This window comes from Schistocerca cancellata, chromosome 2 (genome assembly GCF_023864275.1).
Source record: "Schistocerca cancellata isolate TAMUIC-IGC-003103 chromosome 2, iqSchCanc2.1, whole genome shotgun sequence".
Lineage (NCBI taxonomy): Eukaryota > Metazoa > Arthropoda > Insecta > Orthoptera > Acrididae > Schistocerca > Schistocerca cancellata.
The window spans coordinates 577,508,150-577,530,861 of NC_064627.1; the positions used below are offsets into that span (position 1 = coordinate 577,508,150).

Here is a 22,712-nt window from a genome sequence, read left to right on the forward strand (position 1 = left end):
GTAATTAAGTAGAGTCGCTTCAAAGATAATTTCGACAGCAGGCAACAGCCTGCAATGAGAGGATGGAGTCCTCCATCCACCACACAGCAGTCGACCATCCAGCCAAAGGCTAAGCTCATGAAACAGCTTTTTCAATGGAACCCAATACAAAACAGCCGCCGGCCGAAGTGGCCGTGCGGTTAAAGGCGCTGCAGTCTGGAACCGCAAGACCGCTACGGTCGCAGGTTCGAATCCTGCCTCGGGCATGGATGTTTGTGATGTCCTTAGGTTAGTTAGGTTTAACTAGTTCTAAGTTCTAGGGGACTAATGACCTCAGCAGTTGAGTCCCATAGTGCTCAGAGCCATTTGAACCATTTTTGAACAAAACAGCCTAACGTGGAGATATAGCTAACTTCAGTAGACAATCACTGGTTGGAACCATCCGGAAACTAGGATATATCCATAACAAAAAAAGACTATGTGGTAATTTCGTAATCGACCGTCAACAGGAACTTTAAGATGCAAAACGGTTTTCCTAAAGAAAACTGCACAACTGTGACGAGGTTCAGACAACTGAACGCATGCATTCCTATCCTGATCACTCCACACAGTGTAGCCTGAAGAGCCTCCTAAAGCAATTATTGACGTCGCCCACTTCTGGACAAAACTAGTCGAATTAATGTGTTGTTTTGTAATACTTTTCTTGTCTTTGTCCTAATATTTGTTCGAAACGCCAGAAGTTCAGAAGAGTTCTGTTCCCTTGGGATTTGTAATTGATACTACCAACATGATTTAAAACAATATAGCCTTCACTTTAATAGTGTAATCGAGTCAAATTTCCATGGCCTATTAGAACGCCACCCTAAAAGAATTACCGTCTTCAAAAACGTTGAATTGCAATGGAAGGTATATGTGCTGAGTAACTTTCCAATCTCCTGCAAAGTGCTATCAAATCTAACCACGACTGCAAACGTACATTTTTTTTTCCAAGTAGCTGTAGATACGTAATTAAGAATCATATCATCATAGCAGATACACTGTTCTCCAAGATATTACGAATCCTGAAATATTCTGTCACGTAGGAATTTCGAAACAAAGGTGTAAGCTACGTCACAGAGGAATACAGTGTTCAAGCACTGAGAGATAGGCCTAAAGCGGGACGACTACATATAATTAACTGTAGGGAAAGCATACGTCGGGTTGAGATCCATTGAAAGAAACCTAACGACCTTTATTTTCCAGCCACGAAAGAAGATGCTTAGAAAACACTCTTCTGTGACTGTTTATCAGGTTGGGTTGATAGAACAGAAAGACAAGATCGAACGAAGAATGGAGCGTTTCTTCGTGAAATCGCTCAGTAAGCGCGAGAGCGGAACTGATGTTCAACAAAGTCCAGCAGCACAAGGTAGCAGGAAAGCATTGTGCACCACGGAGAGATTTAGTGTTAAACTTCGGCTCGAGTTCGTTCCAAGCAGGAAATAGTTCCTACCACGTATGTCTCGCGAAATGATCATCGCGAGAAGACAAGAGAAAGTACAGTTTATACGGAGGCTAATCTGCAGGCGTTCTTTCCATCCAGAAATCACGTTTAGGACAAGGAAGAGGGGGCCGGGGAGGGGAAGATAGTGGTACCAGATGTATCCTTCCCTACACATCTTTAAGATGGCTTGCGAGTACAGCTGTAGGTGTTGGTATTTCCTTTCTCGTATTTAGAACAGAACAGGCATTATTGTGTCAAAAAATGTTGGAGGCTTCACAATGAAATTTCTCGAACTCGTCAGTATTTAACAATAGAGAGTGAAAGAAAGAGAGAGAGATTAGAGCTTAATGTCTCGTCGACAACTGGATCATTATAAAAACAGCACACGGTCGGACTGTAGGAGAATGGAATTAGCCACGTCTTTTCCACTTAAACCATTATACGTTATGTGTCATAAACGATTTCGGAAAGTCACAAAAAACCTATATCCAGATAGTCTGATGGGATTCTTAACTGACGGCCTCACGCGTGATCTCACTCGGATACTGTATACAAAGGAAAGTAGAGTAACCACGGTATTCCGTCTGTGAGACTGCGAAAAGAAATCAGATGTATATTCACAGAAAGTGATGCAGCTGGTAGGCTACGATGGTATACAGCGCGGGACAAAAACAAACTGATAACCGCTGGAGCCAATCGAACACTCCCAAGTTTGTTTAAAGACACGTACTTTAAATAGTGACAGTTGTAAAAATTATGTCCGGATGACTACAACAGAACATTTATCTTAAAAAGCAGGATCCTGCCTTCTACTAAACCGCCGACAAATTTTTTCCTTCTTCTTTGGAAAATTTTGCCGAGGTTTCAACGAAGATTGACTATGCCTAGGGTTGAAAGCTTTTGTGCTGATTTCAGAGGATTCAATGCGCAACGCCAGTCATTTAAGAATATAGTACTTGGTTGTTACTCGTCTTTTTCACACGATACGACTGCAGCCAACTAGCACAGCAAGATTAACCATTGCACCGAGGATCTTAAATTTGTACTCTATCATTAGAAAACTAAGCAGTCAGTGGCAGTTAAGTTTAATGAGCAGGCCTAGCAACATGGCTGCAAAACAACTGGCTAATGTGAAAGAGGTGCGTAGTGCTTAGTTCTGGAAGCGGGGCTGTACGATTACCGCGACGGCCACCGGCTGTTTACACAGGCAGTCTCGGATTACAACGCAGGCGGTATCTCGCTGCGACATGTGCCCCCAGTTTGACAACAAAAATGCTACTGTCAACGATACAGCAAATCCTTGCAGCTGTTACAGATTATCTCGTCGACTTATCAGTATTCTATCAGCAAGCTCTACAAACGTTGTAGGCAACTACCTCATTGTTTCTCTAAAACATCTAGAAATTTAATCTAATAATGTATGGAGTAAATCTATCTTATCTTGAACTTAAAACGAATATAATGATTTTCGATCAGCACGAATGTTAATTAATTATACGGTAGATACCGCAACTAAAGCTATTTTCCTGAATGACGTTCCGTTTCCCAGATTAGCAACAACGAAGGATAATCACAGAGAAAATAGACAAAGAAGTCTATCAATCAAGAATGATACCTATAACCAACCGAAAACACTACTAAGCGACCCTTTCTAACCTTCCACTTTAAAAAGGAAGTTGCACCGATAAACTACGTTATTTGGATAACTTTAGAGTGTTTTTCGGAGTTTGTGCTGCCCTTATTGAAAAGCTCGTATTTGCGTTAGGAAGGAAGGGCAATACAGTGCAGATAATTCCTGAGTACACAGATATGAGTGTGCTAGGGTCCTATATGTGCAGATCTCGAAGGTTTTCTCGGCGTGACTGATTGTGTGCTTCCATTTATTTTCTCGATATTTCGAAGACTGGCTCAGCCGTCTTCTTCAGGTCATGCGAGTCGTGTTGTCATGTGTACTCGCTGCCAGGAGTCCAGCTGCATATAACAGCACAACACGAAGCACCTGAAAGAGACAACTCTCTCGGTCGCTGATTATGCATAAAATGGAAACAACTCGGCTGGATACCACGAAGAAGTCATTAACTTGGCGATTGCTTTGCTACAGCTTCATCGCGTATTTATTCTTCTTAAGTATGTTGTTTCGTTGAGGGAAATAGAACAAAGGAATGTCAAGTCACACATAACGCTAGAATGCCACCAATTATCCTTAAGGAATGAAAAAAGATTAGTATTTAATATCCCGTCGACAACTAGGTCATTAGAGGCGGAGCACAAGCTCGGGTTGTTCCAAGGCTGGGTAAGGAAGTCGGCCGTGCTCCTTCAATAGAACCGCCCCAGTATTTGCCTCCAGTGATTTTGGGAAATCACGGGTAACCCAAATCGGGGTGGGCGGAAGTCCTCCCGAATGCGAGTCCAGCGTTTTAACCACTGCGCCACCTTCGCTTGGTACCCATACGTATCTAATAGTGTTCGAATTTGAAACAAGAATTTGCCGCGTTACTCTAATTCTTAAATAGGGCCAGGAGTTCTAGGTACACATCGGTAATTACAGTGCAAAATACTAAGGAACAGTAATTAACTTCTTAAAACCACGGTAGGCTATTCAGTATGTTGAGTATAACGTAAACCGCTGGAAATGTTAAAAAAAATTATATGCAGGAAGAATAAGACATACATGATGAAACTGCAGTGTTATCGGCTGACCTTTTTTTTAAGACTAACAATGTATAGAAATACGGTGGCTTTTAGTTCAGAGACTAATGACTCGACATTATGTAGTCACTAAATCAAACTTGACATCACAATCTTCGTACGTCAGCGCAACAGTTAAAAGAGTGTCAGCGGAAAAAAATGGACAAAAAGAATTAGAGTACCAACCAAGTCTCAGCAACACTGATAAAAAGAGCGTGTCATGAAAGCGAGCAGCTTCACGACACCATAAATAAAAACTGTAACATCCGATTTGAATTTCGCATAAGAATGGTATGCAGGTAACTATTTGTTGCTCGTCTGCTACAGTGCGTGACGTGGGCTGCGGAATTATTCAACAGAACTCGGCGCCCCAGAATGCAAATCGCAATCTCATCACACAGCTCCACTAGAAAAATTTACAGAAACAAGCAGCAAGTGCCCCTGGTATTCGGCAACAGGTCGCACTTACAAGCTTGCCTGTTGCTCAGGCGACTTCTCGCAGCGAAAGCATCGCCGGCCCCTTCTTTAAACGAGCATGCATTCGAAAGCAAGATCTGCACAGGTAGCTAGTTAGCGCTTTTAGACGCATACGGGTTTTCTGGCATCGCTTTTCGTATAAGACAATGGGCAAAGCGTGTCCCTAAGTCGGGGAGTTGCGTAATGACAACTACGAGAGAAAAACAGTACGAAAATAGCTGTGGCAGAGTGGCGAATCATCTGAAGGCAGCGCTTAAAGCTGTAGCGGCATTCCTGACGACGTGACTCGCCGCAGCCTCATTTCAAGAAAGACCCCACTGGTTATCGTGAAGGAATGACGAGATAAGAAAGACGCGCGCTCCGCTGAGCAATCTTACGCTCTCATGTAGACTGTCATCTGAAACAGCTGTTACGCATGACCGATAAAGGCTGACGGGAAACGGATAGTCCGCGCTTTACACATGTGGCTGATGACGTGCTCTCCGTTCTTACACGTAAACCAAGGTATCCTCGATAATGAGTCACCTAGTATTACTGCAGGAGTAAGGAAATACGAATTGGTTTCGAAATGGTTCCTGAAGTGTATCGTCGAAATAATAACAATTGCCTGATCCTTAGGCGACAGGGGGACGTATTTCACCCTGTCCTTCAAGCTCGGGCCACCTGATTCCCGTAAGGTACGCCTTCGTATAAATTTAAAACGATTCTTTCATGATCGCTCAATGTCAAGAGAACAGATTCTCAAAACGTTCATGTCTTATTATTTTTACTGGCACGCTACTAAAACCGCGACAATTTTGATCTATCAACACAATAGATTAATCTTTTATTATCTGCTATCAAAAGGTAGACAGAATAAAGTTGCAATAAAAAGTAACATGTGGTTTCACATGATATAACTTGAAATATCACGCTAATCCATAACGGCTGATTCAAGTGGCTAGCACGTTCTAATTCATTTTGAAAGTAATCCAGAGCCTGTGCTTTCTTAGTTTTTATCTTTAATGCACAACAATAACGCAGACAGTAATAAAGACGCTATAAATCAATTCGATGCTCGGTTGAACACAAGATTTTCTTTTTTGCACCTTTCGTGATTGATTAATTCGAAGGGCCGACTGGATGTTAGATCAAAATGTGAATTTCCTTACAACCTGCTGGGTGAGATGATCACGAGTTGGAGGAAGTCAAGAGTATGACACATCTAAAATATGGCAATATCCATCGAATGAACATGGTGTACAAATCAACCGTTGTATTGATGGCCGCTCTGATTTGCTCAAATATATACACATTTTTCAAATAAAATACACGCAACACTGGAACATGGTGAAACTCGTGGTTCGAGGCAAATGAGGGAGCAGATGGTAAAAATACTGAAGTCGACAGTATAAATACAACGTAAACTACGAGTTAGAACGGCATGCAATACTGAAATATCAGCTGTACAGCTTTATCATTATTTGGAATCAACAGACTTACAATGTTAAAACGTAAATTTGTGCCCTATGTAACACATGGATGTTTGTACTTACTTTCGTACTTGCTTTTCGTGGATACTGCAAAGGAAAAAAGAAGTATTAGTGCACTGATCAAGCAACAGGAGGAGAATAATAATAATTAATGGAATTTTACAGACGTACACTACAGATTACAATTAATGAACTTTTCCAGTTTAGTGCATATAGCTAATGTCAGTTTTTAATCCCACGAGCCTTATTAAAATAGCCAAAGCATTCCCTTTAACGCGCGCAGAAAGATCGCTTGATTGAAAACGTGGTAATTTCGTAAAGAAAAATAACGATCCACGGAGCAAACGCTTCTGGACGGACAAAAGCAAGATCAGTCAATGACGCGCTTGTGTGGGATAACAGACAGTACTCCCGACTCTTGTTTGAAGCGAGGGGCACTGAGCGAACGGGTTGTGGGCCAGAAACAGGTTGCCGGTACTTACGGGCTCAGCAGGCGGCAAGGACCGGAGCGGGCTGTGGCTGGCGCTGCACTGAGCAGCCACAGCTCCCTCCCTTCCCCTTCCCCTTCCCCACCCACACACCTTCCCCCACCAGGCGGCCCACGCGCACTCAGCTGCGATACGCAGTGACGAAGACGAGCCCCGCGGCCGGACTTCCGAGGCCGCGCGTACTTCCTCCGGCCGCTCCGACCGCACCGCCCGCCCTTGGTTTCGGTTTTTCATGTCCTTAGCGCTCGGACGTTCGTCTGCACAGCAGGAGCAAGTGCTAGTGCATGTACCCAGTACGGAGCGCTCGAACTCCGTCGGTGACACACATTCCGAAAGCATCGATTGTGTGAAACCCTATACAGTCTTCTTTGATATATCTGTCTTACGACAGGTATCGACCTATCGTCCTTCCCTTTCCTCTGTTCTGTGCTTCTTTAATCAGCTGGTAACTTTGTTCTTTTTAGGGCATTGTAACCCAATCCGTAAAACGGAATCCTTATACGATCGCTTAGTTGTCCGTCTATCCGACCCTCCAAGCTTTAAGAACTCTTATCCTCCTGAACATATGAAGCTAATACGACCATTTATTCACTCATCAAAACCGTTGACCGACAATCATGAAATTTGGCAACAAGCAAATTTTCACAGCACAAGTAAAAGCAAAATGTCCGAAAATGGTTAATCTGTAGTTATATCACACGAAAAAATCATTTTTTTCCATCCGTCCGTTTGTTACGACCCCTTTGTCATAGTAAAGGGTAGCCGTCTCAAATTTAGATTTATGTCAGATACTAAGGCCAACTGGCCCTTGCCCGTGTAAAACGTTGAACCTTCTGAGTCAATAAATTAAAAGATACGGATATTTATGTACATGTTTTGATACTCACAGAATAACTCATTAAAGCCTGTAGCGTACGTCCAGTGACCTGCAATCATGATATTTGGCTGGTAGTACGGTTTCTCATTATAAGTAAAGGGAAAAGTCCACAAATTGTTAAAACTGTAATTATAGCTGATAAAAAATATCTTATTGCCATTAGATCTTACGCTGCATTCATCAATCGTTAAATGCATAATAGAAAAATATTAACTGCATGTTTTAGTAAGTAAATAAAAAACTATACATATTATAAAAATGGAGGTATGTAAATAAGTATTATATATGTATTTATGTTCCACATCTCCTAAACCACTGGGCCGATTTCATCCAAGCCTGGTACACATGTCACGTAAAGTCTGGAAACAACCACCTATGTATCAGAGAGATGCGTGTGGGACGGAAAAGTAGCGTAGCTCACGACGCGCCAACAGACAGAATATATTCGTGCACTATTTGAGAATAAGTGCACTTAGTGACTTGCAACGAACTTTAAAAACATAATTTCAAACGTTTACGAAACTTTTTCTCGCTGTCAACACCCACAATGTGATGAAAGGAACGAACGAAGCTTATCGTGTACATTTTCGCTCTGCGCGCACTAAATTTGCCGCATCAGGCACGTCGTCTTAATTTACTGCTTCTCTTCTACTATCTATAATCGCAGCACATTTTGCGGACAGCATTTATGTACATTACTGAAAATACCAGCAAAATTATATCACTGTACGACACACAGTTCCTGAGATATGAGGTGAAAATCATGAGAAACGTGAAAACGAAACTGCAGGGCAAATATAGATACAGGTAAAATATGTGTACAAATATGTGAGAAATATGTTAAATGTTTGTAACATGTGCGTACATGGGCAAATCCACACGTGAAAAGCTCTTCCTAAACCCATGAATCGATTTAAACTAAATTTATTACGTATATTACTTACCCTCTGGAAATAAATACCATGGAGATAAGAACCGCAACTTCCTGTTGAGGTAGGGGTGATAAATAGGAGAGAGAGAGAGAGAGGGAGCGTAGGGGACGATAGGTGATAGAGAAACAGAGAGGGTGAGGAGGGGATGGAGGGGGTAGAGGACAGATGGACCGAGGGGGGCAAGGAACAGATGGACAGGGTGGGAAGGAGCAGATGGATAGGTGAGGGGGGGGGGACAGAAGGACAGGGGGGAGGAGCAGATAGACAGAGGGTGGGAAGGACAAGAAAGACAGAGGAGGAGGGGAAGGAACAGAAGGAAAGAGGGGGATGGGAAAGAGTAGATGGACACAGGGGGAGAAAGGAACAAATGAACAGAGGGGGAGAAAGGAACAAAGGCCTGGGGAGAGGGGGGGGGGCAGATGGGGGGCAGGAGGAGAAGGAAGAGAAATGGGGTGGATGAGGTGAACAGAGGGGAGACAGGAGATGGAAACAGAGAGGGGGAATGATGAGACAAACATAGAAATGGACAGGACGAGATGGAAAATTAGTGAGGGGAGGGGGAGGAGATAGTCAGAGACAGAAGGAGCAAAGGGCAGGGTGTGAAGGATGGAGGAGCTGACACTGAGAGGGGGTGAAGGATGTGGATAAACAGGGGGGGGGGGGGAGAGGAGATAGCCTAAAAGAAGAAGTATAAATATATAAATGGGCAATGCTAGGTATTTAGCTACCACTTTATTAAATCTTCTCTCTCTAAATATATTAACTGCAGTCCCCTGCTCACTTTTTTTATGTCTGGGCTAGTCTCTCAGGAACTACTGCAGAGATTTTGATATGGTCTTGGCATTCGAAGAACTGATATCTTGATAGTATCGATAACAGGCAAAAATCATCGAGATTCTCGATTCCCAGGATGGATAAACTATCTATATACATAATTCAGTTTGTACAGAACCCTCAGTGCACGAATCTTAATCGTACTTGGCCAATTTTTTAATGTAAGCCAGCATTCCACTCCCTTTCTTCAATGATACCTTTCTGTCAATGACTATTCACTGGAGGAAATTCTTTCACAATATGGACAGTCAATTGTCTCCCTCATTCTCAACATTTCCATTAGTTTGCTTTTATCCTCTGTTGACATACTTCTTCATTACGCTTTCTGTTGTCCTCGGAGGCCCCTTATTCCTCTTTTCAGTGGGACATTTCCTCGAGACCCATATTTTCAAGCATATTTCAAGACGATCAAAGTATTTTTCCCTGTTTCTTCTACACTATCTATGATTCTTTTTCATATACTACTACACTCCAGATAATACATCTGGTTAATTTTTTCCCTTACTTTTCGGATTTTTTTTGTTATTAACAAACCTTTTAACATTTCAAGACCTTTTTTACCCTTTGATATTGTACTCGGTATTTCCTCCAAACAACTTCCATTTCTTGTCATCAAATTTCGTAATGACCTAAAAGATTTTACTTATTACAACATCTTTTCTTCCACAGATGTTTTGACGGAACCTTCATGTTTACTGATTGATACTACTTTGGCCTTTCCTATTTTATCTTCAACCATACTTTTTCTCCCGCTTTTGCGGTCCTCTCAATTATAAATTGCAGTTCTTCCGCTGAGTCGATCAACACTGCTTCAGCACATGCATACTTAACTGTCTTTAGCCTTTCTCATCCTACGATTACGTCTCTCGCTTTTTCAAATGTTTTACCTGTTACTTTCTCAGCGTGAACACTAGAAAACGTTTGTGACGAATAATCGTGAAGAGTTCCTCTGCAAATCTGTGGTGGTAGGTGGTACTTTAATTAGGATTTTCTCATATCCATGAAGAGTGGGGAATGAACTGTGTACATTCTTCAGTGTGAGCTCTTATTTATGAACATCATTATCGCATGTTCTCCCAGAAAGAATAGATCTTTTTCAGTGAAAGCCATAAATTTTTCAGTTCATTACTCGCTTCCACTTCCTTTTACTTCTGCAGTGTGACGGTTTTATCTGGCATCTATTAGTTGGTAATCATTTCCGTCGTTTGAACATTCGTTTATTCACAGACCATCTGAACTATCTTTCGTTACGCTTTCTGTTGTCCTCGGAGGCCCCTTATTCCTCTTTTCAGTTGGACATTTCCTCGAGACCCATATTTCGAACGATGTGTCATTACTACACGCGGCTACATTCCACCCGAGACAGTTCACTGATTTACACTTGGTCGCCTGGGATGCCGCCGTGACCTGGGGTCCAGACAAACGCCACTGAACGACTGGACCGTTCCAGGGCATAGATGCGACTCCTGGATGGTTGCTACCAAAGGATGACGAGGGTAGCACTGGTCGATAGCTTGTAGGCTGCTCAAGGAGTCAGTACACAAAAGAAACGACTCCCCAGGGCATGAACGGATATGCTCAAGAGCACGCGATAGAGCCACCAGCTCAATAGTGAAAACACTGCAGTCATCGGGCAAGGAATGCTGTTCAATATGTCCTCCATGGACATACGCGAAGCCGAAGTGAGCATCAGCCATTGAGCCGTCGGTGTAAACCACTTCATGGCCTCGGTACATGCCAAGAATCGAGAGGAAGTGGCAGCGCAGAGCCGCGGGGTTAACTGAGTCCTTAGGGCCATGTGACAGGTCCAGGCGAAACCGCGGCCTAGGTGTACACCATGGAGGTGTACGTGAATGGACCTAAAGTATAGGTGGTAAATGCAAGGGCTCCAGTTCGGAAACAAGGGATCGGACAAACTGCAATAAAAAGCCCTGACCTGGGCCGCCGATGCGGGAGATGAACCGCCGTGGGTGGGAAAAGGAGACGGTGATTCGGATGCGCAGGAAAACTACGAACGTGTGCAATGTAACTGGCCAGCAATTGTGCACGGCTAACGTGCAATGGAGGGACTCAGGCCTCCACAAGGACGCTGGTCACTGGACTCGTTCTAAAAGCTCCTGTCGCTAGGCGACCGTCACAGTGATGCACTGGCTCGAGTAAACGCAACGATGAGGGCGCCGCCGAACCATAAACCAGAATACCATAGTCAAGGCGGGACTGAACAAGGGCTCTGTAGAGCTGCAGCAGCGTAGAGCGATCTGCCGGTGTTGCTCAGGCAGCGGAGGGCACTGAGGTGCTGCCAGCACTTCCGCTTAAGCTGACGAATGTGAGGTAGCCAAGCCAATCGGGGGTCGAAAACAAGTCCTAAGAATCGATGTGTCTCCACTACAGTGAGTGGATCGTCATTAAGGTAAAGTTCTGATTTTGGATGAACGATACAACGCCGACAGAATTGCATGACACACGACTTCCGGTCGAAAACTGGAAGCCGTGGGCGAGAGCTCATGACTGCGCCTTGTGGATGGCTCCCTGTAGGCGTTGCTCAGCAACACCAGTGCTGCTGGAGCAGTGTGAAATGCAGAACTCGTCTGCATACAGAGAGGGTCAGACGGACGGCCCTACAGCTGCAGTTAGACCGTTAATGGCCACTAAAAATAGTGATACACTCAATACAGAGCCCTGTGGGATCCCATTCTCCTGGATATGGGAGAAACTATGGGAGGCACCAACTTGGACACGGAAAGTACGGAGCGACAGGAAATTGTGGATAAAAATCGGGAGCGGGCCTCGGAGACCCCAATCGTATAATGTGGCAAGGATATGATGTCGCCAGGTCGTGTCATGTACTTTGCGTAGATCAAAAAAGACGGCAACAAGGTGTTGGCGTCTGGGAAAGGCTGTTCGGGTAGCAGACTCGAGGGACACAAGATTATCAGTGGTAGAGCGACCCTGGCGGAAGCTGCCCTGACATGGAGCCAGTAGACCACTTGACTCCAGGACCCAACCCAACCACCGACACACCCTATGTTCCAGCAGCTGACAAAGAACGTGAGGCCGATAGCTATCCACATCAAGCGGCTTTTTGCCGGGCTTGAGCACTGTAATGATGGTGCTCGCCCGCCATTGCGATGGAAAGGCGCCATCGCACCAGATCCGGTCGAAAATGACAAGGTGATGACGCTTGTAGTCAGACGAGACATGTTTAATCATCTGACTGTGGATCCGATCCGGCCCAGGAGCTGTGTCAGGGCAATGTGCAAGTGCGCTGAGTAGCTCCCACTCCGTAAATCGGGAGTAACAGGGTTCACTGAGGCGTGTGTGAACGAGAGGACTTTCCTTTCCATCCCCTGTTTGAGGGTGGAAAAGGCTGGCGGGTAGCTCTCTGACGCAGATGCTCCAGCATAGTGCTCAGCAAAATCCTCGGCAATCGCGTTTGCGTCAGTATGTAGCACATCTTTGATGGTGACGCCAGGGTACCCAAAAAGACGTCTGATCTTCGTCCAGACTTAGGAAGGTGACGTATGGCACCCAACGATCGACACGTACCTCTCCCAACACTCATGTTTCCGTCGTTTTATAAGCTGGTGTACACGGGCACGGAGCAGCTTAAAGGCTATCAGATGCTCTAGGGAAGGGTGTCGCTTATGTTTCTATAGAGCTCGCCGACGATCTGTAATTGCCTCAGCGACTTCTGGCGACCACCAAGGGACTGTCTTTCGCCAGTCCGCCTTGTTTAAAGCCCAACTGGGCAGGTGTCCGTGGGCCTGATGCTGGGGCAGTGACAGGATGATGGGGAAGTGCTCACTAACGCACAGGTCGTCATGTGCTCTCCAGTGGATAGATGAGATAAGTCCTTGGTTGCAAATTGATAAAGCAATGACCGAGTAACTACCTCAAGCCACACTGAAATGTGCGGTGCCCGCAGTTTTAAAGAGGCAGAGGTCGAACTGAGACAGTAAAGTTCTGACATCTTGGCCAGTAAGCACGATGCAACCCCACAAGGGGTTATGGGCGTTCAAATCTCCCAAAAGTAGGAATGCTTTAGGGAGTTGATCAATCAGTGCAGCTAATACATTCAGGGCTAATGCACCATCTGGAGGAAGATATACATTGCAGACAGCTATTTCGTGTGTCGTCCTTATTCTGACAGCCACAGCTTCAAGTGGGGTTTGAAGGGATACAGTGTCACAACAGACTGAGTTCAGGACATAAACGCAAACTCCACCTGACACTCGATTATAGTCGCTACGGTTCCTGTATTATCCCTTATAGCCGCGGAGGGCAGGGTTACGCATTGTCGGGAACCAGGTTTCCTGGAGGGCAATGTAGAAAGCAGGTGTAAAGCTTAACAGTTGCCGTAGCTCAGCCAGGCGGTGGAAAAAACAGCCGAAATTCCACTGGAGGATGACGTCATCGTGAGACTGGGAAGGCATGGAATATTCAACGAGGTAGTTTACGCCTCAGGGTCACCTGCTGCCATCGACTTTTTGCCTGAGCAGTCTATATCCATTGTGTCAGAGGGTCCGGCGAGATCCAGGTCCTCAGTGGACGCCAGAATCTCCACACCCATCCTCAGATGCAGAGCTTGTAGGTAGCGGGGGTGTGGGTGCCACCCCAAGTTCTTTGTTCTTAGGGGTCTTCTTTTTCGATTTCTCGCGCTTTTCCCTGGCTGGGAGGACTTCACTGATTCAGTCTCCGGGGCTACGAGCGTGAAGCCCTACGACCAGCTGCTTTTGGGCTCTTCAGCCACTGTCGGGTGTCATCTTTCCCACTAGCAGAAACCTGGAAAGTGAGTGACCCAGGGGACCCCTGCCTAGCGAGAGGAGCCGAAGATGACTTACGCTTCTCTGGCTCAGTACGCTTCTCTGGCTCAGAAGTGGGGACTGACATCCCCGATGGTTAGGAGGGAGGGTGTTGCTCCCGAAGTAGGTTGTGTGGGAGCAACAGGGAGGGAAGTGCCCCTCCACCATCAAGGGGGCAGGTGTAGTCTTCTGGTTCTGAGAGGCGACAGGAATGCCAGGAAATGATTGGGCGACAATTGCTCTTGCAGCGGCGGCGTAAGAGGTGATCACAGCGTCAGTATGTAGGCACTCAAATTTCCTCTTAGCCTCAGTGTAGGCCAGTCGGCTTTCCTCTGTTACTGTAAAATCCTGCAGTCTGGTGAACAAGGTGAATGATGCTCGCCGCAATTGACACAGATTGGAAGTGGGGCACATGGAGTATTGGGCTGTGATGGATGTCCACAATCTCGACATGTGATTCTGGAAGTACAGCAGGAAGACATATGGCCGAACTTCCAGCATTTAAGGCACCACATCGGGGGAGGGATATATGGCTAGACGCCACAGAGGCAGACCATCACCTTGACCTTCTCAGGCAATGTGTCACCCTTGAAGGCCACGATGAAGGCACTGGTGGCTACCTGATAATTCCTCGGACCGCGCTGGACGCAATGAAGACCTCACCGCTCGAAATTGGCAGCTCGTCGTCAAGACTGCAAAAGAAGGTACCTGTTGAATATAATACCCTGGACCGTAGTTAAGCTCTTATGGGGTGTGATGGTAACAGAAACATCCTCCAACTTGTCACAAGAGGGTTATGCCCGTGACTGGGCAGGGGATGCTGTTTTTGTCAAGACTGACCCAGAGCACATTTTGGACAAGTCCTCCACCTCTCCTAACTTTTCCTCCAAATGCTTCACAAAAAAACTTCATGCACATGAAATATTCCCCATCAACTCTCGTACATACGAGGTGCTGGGGCTAATAAGCTTCACTGCCACTCTCCCATGGTGTGGTCACGGAGAGGAACGATTTGGAGTCATATTTCTTAGCATTGAAGTTAGACTTTGCCCACTTAGAGGCTGCTGGCGGCGGACCACAAGCAAGAGATGACGTACTATGCTTCATGGCGTGTCATCCGCCCTGACGACACCCACTCCGGGCAGGGGCCCACGGGCGCCACCCAGCCTCAGCAAGGGCAAACTGGCATGATGGCCATTGCCGGGAGTCCTGATACCCCAAGGGAGATGGGCATCTACTCCATGGCATACGTCGGGGAGTTCACGCCGCAGGCATCAGCAGAGCGATCGCTGTGTTGTCAGGGTACATGGCAGCCCCACCACAACGGACTGGCTTCCGTGCGGGATATGAGGTGCTAAGACTGCATGGTGGAAAACGCACCCAGGACGGTGTCCTCGCCCAAGAGATGGAGAAAGAGTGGGACTGCAATGCGACGACGAGAAAGTGGGCTAAAGATCTCAATGCACGATGAACACAATGCACCTTGTAAGGCGCCCTTCCCCAATTGGCTCGCTCTTCCGGAAAATTTAGGAAGATGGAGGTCAAACTCGACAGGGAACCATCACATAAAGGCCGAAACGAGTGACTCCTTTTCGTCGTCTCTTACGACAGGCAGGAATACCTCGGGCCTATTCTAACCCCTGGGCTCGCAGGGGGACATGTACTGTACTGCTGTTGCTAAGGGCAGACAAATTTCAAAGGTGGTAGTATGGACCAAAACGAGGAAAAATGTCTCGTAAACATGGGCTCTAAAATTCTGAGGAACTATGGGCACTTGTTCGTCTTCGTTACTGTGAAATATATCTCTACTGAAGAATTGCTCATAGCTATAGAGGTATCGATTTTAGAGCCCAAGTTTACTAGACATTTTTTCTTGTTTCGGTCCACACTACCACCTCTGAAAGTTGCCTACGCTACAATCATAGCAACAACAGTGTCAGTACCTCTTTTCCACTCTCAAGATGTATCAGAACTGTTTTCACTTGCAACTTTCGACTCGTCCGTTTCTGGTACAGGGACCCTTACCGCAAATCAATACATTTATCCTTCTCCACCATCCTAGAAAATTTGTAACATCACCACGTAATCACACCATATATACATACATTTACAGGCACCACCATGTATAGGTGCCTAACTTATTAATGCGTACGGCCTTTTCTGTGCCTCTGCTATGCTTACAAGAAATTTTTGTGTTTCTGGACAGTCAGTCGCGTTTGGTTCGAAAACGGGAGAGGCAATACAAAGGACTATTTTAACTGAACTTGTTCTTTTAGGTTCAAGTCTACACTAAAAGGTATTTGAACTGTGAACGAAACAGTGATATGTGGAAGCAATCGCCTAAGGCTTTTTCGAACTATCTACACGTGAATCAGTTACAGCGGTATACGGAATCAGAATTAAGCGAAGATTAGGACGAACTTAAAATATGTCTTCTGTATCTTACCAATGCGCCTATTTGCCCTGTTCATGGTATAATCAATTCAGCTTCAACTTTAAACCTAAAATCAATTTAATCAATTTAAAATCCATCCTGATATAATTCATATAATGAAAATTAATTCAAGTCAGTATATTAGAGTTATAAATTTAATAATAATATTGCTAATATTTCTTGAAGAAAGCAGTTCTCAGTATTGGGAACATTTTTACTGAGGAATACTGACTACAATAATCGCCCGTTTCGGGCCGTTCAGTGCTGAATTTTACAAGAAAGGGAATACTTTGAATGCAGCAATGAAATTAAAATTCTAAAACATTTATTATTTACGCGAAGTTCACATATCGTACGTTACAAATGTTTTAATACAGATACTACACGTTACTTGCTTACGATTATCGTAATTTATTTCTTTGGCGGCTGACATTCAGGCACCTCACATTTTTGTGACAACTGAATACATGGCCTTTGAATCCTCTTTATGTTGATACATCCAGCTGCGTGAACGTCACGAACCGGGAGGACGATGGTGAAGACGAAAAAGATAACGACGATCATAGAGATTTGTTTCACAGCAACGAAGATGAACTAGTGCCCATAGCTCGTCGGCATTTTAGAGCACATGTTTACCAGACTTTTTTCCTTGTTTTGGTCCATATTACCACCTCTGAAAGTTGCCTACCCTACAATCTCAATCTCAGCAACAACAGTACCAGTGCATGTACTGATCTGTCAGAGGTATCAGAAAGGTTTTGTTTTCGGTACAGGGGCTCTTCCCTCAAATTAATATATTTGTCCTTCTCCGTCATTCTAAATACTTTGTATTGTATCAAGGAATCACCCTGTATATACATACATTTACAGGCTCCGGCGCCCACAACCCTTGCGCTCTGTAGCGTCGTTGGATGTTTCTGGACACGGGTTCATGTACACAATATTATGTACTCACTTGTCTCTCCAATTTGTAGAAGTTTGTAACGGGAATTTTCGAACACCCTGTATATCGGAATCAAGTAGTGGGGTGCCATGGGCACGCTTTATTATGCCGACGAAAAAGATGGCGTATGTTATGACTAAATTAACGTGTCAACTACCAAGCCAAGCAGTCACTGTGCGACAAAATAAACTTTCTTTTCTATCGCATGCAAAATTATTACTCGCTGGACATAAGCAAGGCCTTTCGTTTTCATCTAATGACCAAATCGGAATAAGCCAAGCGCTCGTCGAAATGCTTTTAGAAACCCCTTCATCTTGGCGTGGGTCCAAGGAGAATCCGGAGTACGAAGTAGCATGAAAACAGTCTTGAAAATGGGAAGTTGTTCTAGACATTACATGCTATGGAACGTCGAATCCTGTTCAGTTGCTTGGGCAAGAGCCTGATTGCCTTTAGTCAGGAGAATGTGCACATCCACATGCTGACCATTGCTCCCTGCCGATTCCTAAGTCCACTTGTAGAACTGACAAACCACAGCAAGCGAATAACGACGGACAGTAAGGGAACGGTCCTATCCTAGTAATTATATAAAAAATAACGAAAAATTACTTTCCGTATTTAGCCGGAAACTACTGAGAGATACAGCAATTCCACTTATTTACATGGTCGCATAGCCAGTCTGCAGACCTCCAATCTTAATGCTCAGTGAAATACTGATAATGGGGCTGCACACCTCGATCTGATATTGTATAAATTATAACGTTGTCACATTTGTGACATTTTGATGATGTTATAGTTCTTAAATTAATTAAATACTCATATATGCTTTTCAAATGCCTCTTTTTTTTTATCAAAAGTAGTTCGTATTTAACGTTACAACGATTTCGATATTATTTTTACAGTGAAACATTTTATATTTGTGTTATTAAAATCGAAGTAAGCTGTCTATTACTACAAAAGTAATACAAATAACTTTTAAAACGTTTATCCCACTCTGAGGTAAGACGGTCAATGCTTTCATGGAGAAATGTTCGCCGTTGCCTGCGAAACCATGACTGTGCCCAGACGTATACCTCTTCGTCCGAAGCAAATGGATGGCCACAATGTCCTCAGGGTTCCAAAAATACTGAAATTGAATGGAGATGGGTTGGGACTCTATTGAGGAAGTGCAAGGATTTCCCAAAGACAATTCTGCAGTGTAGTCGAAACAAAAGGCACGCCAGCTCCGACTGCAAGAGCCTGCTGCTCATTGACTTTCTGGAACACGGCGCCACAATTAACGCACAACTGAAGCGTGCCAAGTCCAAATGCCTCGGAATGTTGACGGTGGCATCATTTTGTTGCAGGATAATGCCCGCCCAAGTGTTGTCAAAGTCGACTTGACTACACTGCAAAAGTTTCGCTGGGAAGCCCTTAAACATCCACCATACAGTCCCATCTCTCCACATGCGATTTTAATTTTTTGAAGCACTAAAGGAAGACATTTGTGGCCGTCGATTTGTTTCGGAATAAGAGATGCACGCCTGGTTACAATCGTGGTTCCGCAGGCAACCGCAAACGATTTTCCATGAAGGCACTAAGTCTTGTCTCACAGTAAAATAAATGTATACGAGTTACGACGATTACTTTTGAAATAATAAATTACTTACTTTTTAGGATTCCGTACCTTAATCGGTGAAAACGGAACGCTTACACGATCACTTAGTTGTCCGTCGGTCTGTCTGTCTGTCCGTATCTGACAGTTCAAAACCCTTTTTCTCAGGAATTGGCAAAGTATCAAGTTGAAATTTGTGTTACACATTAAGGCTGTGGTACGTTCGCGATGTGAGAACGTGAAGCTTGTAAGTCAATGCAATCGAAAGATATGTCCATTTACGTCACATATTTTGAAACTCGCAAACTCACTCATCAAAACCTACTGGCACTTCCCGTTGACCTAGTACCACGAAATTTGGCAAGAAGCAAGGTTTCACACTAAAATCAAAGGAAGAATCCGGAAATTGTTTATTTGATATTATATCACACGAGAAACTGTTACTTTTGCCATTTGTTATCAGACTTCACACCTGAAATGCAAACATGCTCGAAAGTTTTGGTATCCCCGGGACCGATATCTATCAACGACTATAACAGGCAAAAGTTATCAAAAAAATGGTTCAAATGGCTCTGAGCACTATGGAACTCAACATCTTAGGTCATAAGTCCCCTAGAACTTAGAACTACTTAAACCTAACTAACCTAAGGACATCACACACACCCATGCCCGAGGCAGGATTCGAACCTGCGACCGTAGCAGTCCCGCGGTTCCGGACTGCAGCGCCAGAACCGCTAGACCACCGCGGCCGGCGCAAAAGTTATCGTTACCCTCGGTTCCTGCAATGGATGGGCAATATACATACAGCTTTAAGTTTCACAAAACCCTCAATGCGCGAGTCCTAGTCGCGCCTGCCCTTTTTTTCCCCAACTGTCTCGTTTTCATCTGACTGCCTTTTATAGAAGTGGCAATAATGGCCAATGTTCAGCGAAAGGTAACAGGATATGTTTTCTGATGCGAAGTCAAGAAAACTTTCGAAGAGGAACAGAGCATTAGTAACTTACGGCCCTAGAGTTAATTTTCAACTGCTGATTTAGATGTCGCTATGGAGGTTTCTATAGATGAATCAAGAATTCCTGAAAAAACTATTAGTGATAACAAATTCTTACTTCATATTAGTGACACGTACTAACACTGACGTCTGCAACTTCACGTGCTGGTAACACTTTGCAGTCACTCAGACACTATGTTCGCATGGTTCAATGTCTATTCGCCCGCCCTATTTTGTTAATAATGGCAGCTGTTTTGTTTACAGAGCGCAGATAAATAAGGAAAAATGTTGTGAAACTTGGGAAGAAACAGATTCTTACTGTCATCAAGGGGTATCGATCAAGACAATAAAAATAAATAGAGGAAATAGATGAGCTAAGCAGAGGATCGGAGCACAACTGAAAAACTATACAACAAACTTGTACGGCGGAAGCATATGACCGGATAGAAATTTCTAACCGACGGCGTGCAACTATTGGAGAAACAAATACGATATAGTTTTGAGTCACTCTGAAGAACACTGCAAATGAGGGACACATCGGAGCAGTGCAAAGGAACTAATGTGAATTGAGTCAAACAGAAGGCATAAAATATTGAGGAGTACCAAGCACGCCTATTACAAACACGAACTTGAAGAAACAGTCCTATCGATGCGACAAGCAAATCGTCGGGGTGGACTGAAACGGAATATACGCAGTCCTCCGTTTCTTAATTAATGCAGTGAGAGGAAGGAAGAAGCGGGAGATAGCAGTACAAACAGAGGTTTCCGCAGGTAAGTCGGATGATTTTTTTATTTCTAAAGAAGGTGTATACTTGGATTACCCAGCTGCAATGGAAGATTGTCAGTACATGGATACTGTGCCAAGACAGAATTCATAGAAAGTGGTAGGGAATTGCTAACTCCGAGTTTAAGCTAACAGCTGGTCCGAAAGACACAGCTGGCACTCAGTACTACACGCGAAAGGCGAAGGTCAGGACCTGAGTCACCTCTCATTCGCTTCCGTACATCGACATATTCATACGAAGACGCATGTTACAAACGCTCATACAGTTATGGCGAAAAAATGATCCACGTGAGATACGAATTCATTGCTATTTTAAATTATTTAAGAAAACTGATCAAACGTGATAAGAGAACAGATGGAACTACATTCTAAAATCAGCTAGGCATTATACGTTCTTAAGAAATTGGAGGGCACCACACTCTTAAGAAATAGTGACACGATTATTTGAGCAAAAGTGTGAAGACTTGTTTAATACTTTGGTCAGGTATTTTCCTTTCTTTTCCGTCTGACGTTAACGTGCACATACATAAATAATCTTCAGATAGAATGAAATTGGACTTAACAGTGCTGCGAGTTGTCAGTGTTGTTCTTACGCCCTCTCGACAACAGAAATTGACCGACAGTTAATACGGAACAGTCCACATTGTCTAATACATGATGCAACTGCTGCTGATATTGCTGTTACAAGTTTGAGCCTGAACGCACACAGGACACTCAACATCTAAATAACACCACCATCACCAGGCCATAAGACCAGTCCAGTGTAAAGCGGCATTCCTGACGTCAAATTCTTATTTAGGAAGTGACAGAAGAGCAGGCACGGTGACACAAGAATGAAACACTAGAGCGATGAGAATATGGAACTAGTGCACAGTTATGCGCGACAATGTGTGAAGGTACATAGAAGTGGAAAGAGAAGGGTATCTTGTGCGCTGAACTGCTTTCTTTTATGGAATCTACCCGCTGTCCATGCCTAGTTAACTGTGAATGCAAAAAGGAGTGTAAAGTGCTCTGAGCATGGCTCCGTTGCATTATAATGATATCTAACATATGTATGCTCGAAACGTCGGCTTCACGGAGGAACTTCCTCGTTCATATACCTGTTTGATCGTTGTGGAATATCAAAGATACTATTCGGTTGTGCATTAAAAATCTAGATTTGCTTACGCTTCCAGTGCCATTATGATTGTCAGTACGCAGGTAGAGCGCGAATGCGCAATGCCACTCGTCATGGCAGTGTGCATTTTTTCATTCACTTAGCTTTCGCAAATTACTCCCCCGTGAGCAACCACTTCGATCGTGCGTTCCACTCTAAAACCAATTATCCACAGATCTCATTTGCTACGCGCTCCGCGCGACCATCGTGATTAAATTGGAACTTTCTTCCACAGTCTATTTTCGCTGTAGTTGTTTAACTGAGGTCTCACTTTCATTGGATTCACCACTGTGCCTCTAACTATAACTGACATGTTGTTTACGACATTAATTAACGTCTCTCGTGTATGGTGTAGTTGTTACAAAGAGAATCTTCCGACCACTTTACTCCTTCCCAGATATTAGATAATGTTGTCACTTAAAATAAACAAGGAGCTGAATGCTGGTCAATGAAATACGTATATGAAATAATATGAGAGTCTGAGACAGTCGAAAGTTTGTTATTTCTTTCACTGTTCATCAAGAATGTTTCTCTTGTTACATGTCTTTTATCACATCTCAAATGGTGAGCTTACTATTGCCGGTTTCGATTAAAGATTTTTTGAAGTTATTATGCACAATGTAGTCAACACGTTATTAAGGAGACGTTGAACACATACGAGTAACAAACTTTAGAAGACAGAAGTTGCTCTTACAGCTTGTTTTTAGCCAAATTTAGTTAATTGTTCGATATATACTGCAAAACCATTCTCCTGCTTTCGTCATATATTGAGCGTAAGGACTAA

General features: G+C 44.1%; 1 protein-coding gene across 5 annotated transcripts in view; it reads right to left on the reverse strand.

Annotated features, from left to right (window-relative positions):
• The window catches only part of LOC126162182 (GTPase-activating protein skywalker), a 310,386-nt gene that overhangs the window by 167,512 nt on the left and 120,162 nt on the right, over window positions 1-22,712 (reverse strand). For 4 of the 5 annotated variants that reach the window (XM_049918508.1, XM_049918507.1, XM_049918506.1 and 1 more), the window contains exon 2: window positions 6,160-6,183. The gene's annotated coding sequence lies outside the window, so the exon portion shown is untranslated. Of the gene's footprint in view, window positions 1-6,159; window positions 6,184-6,578; window positions 6,643-22,712 lie in introns of those variants that run through there. The other variant, XM_049918505.1, reaches the window with a different exon arrangement.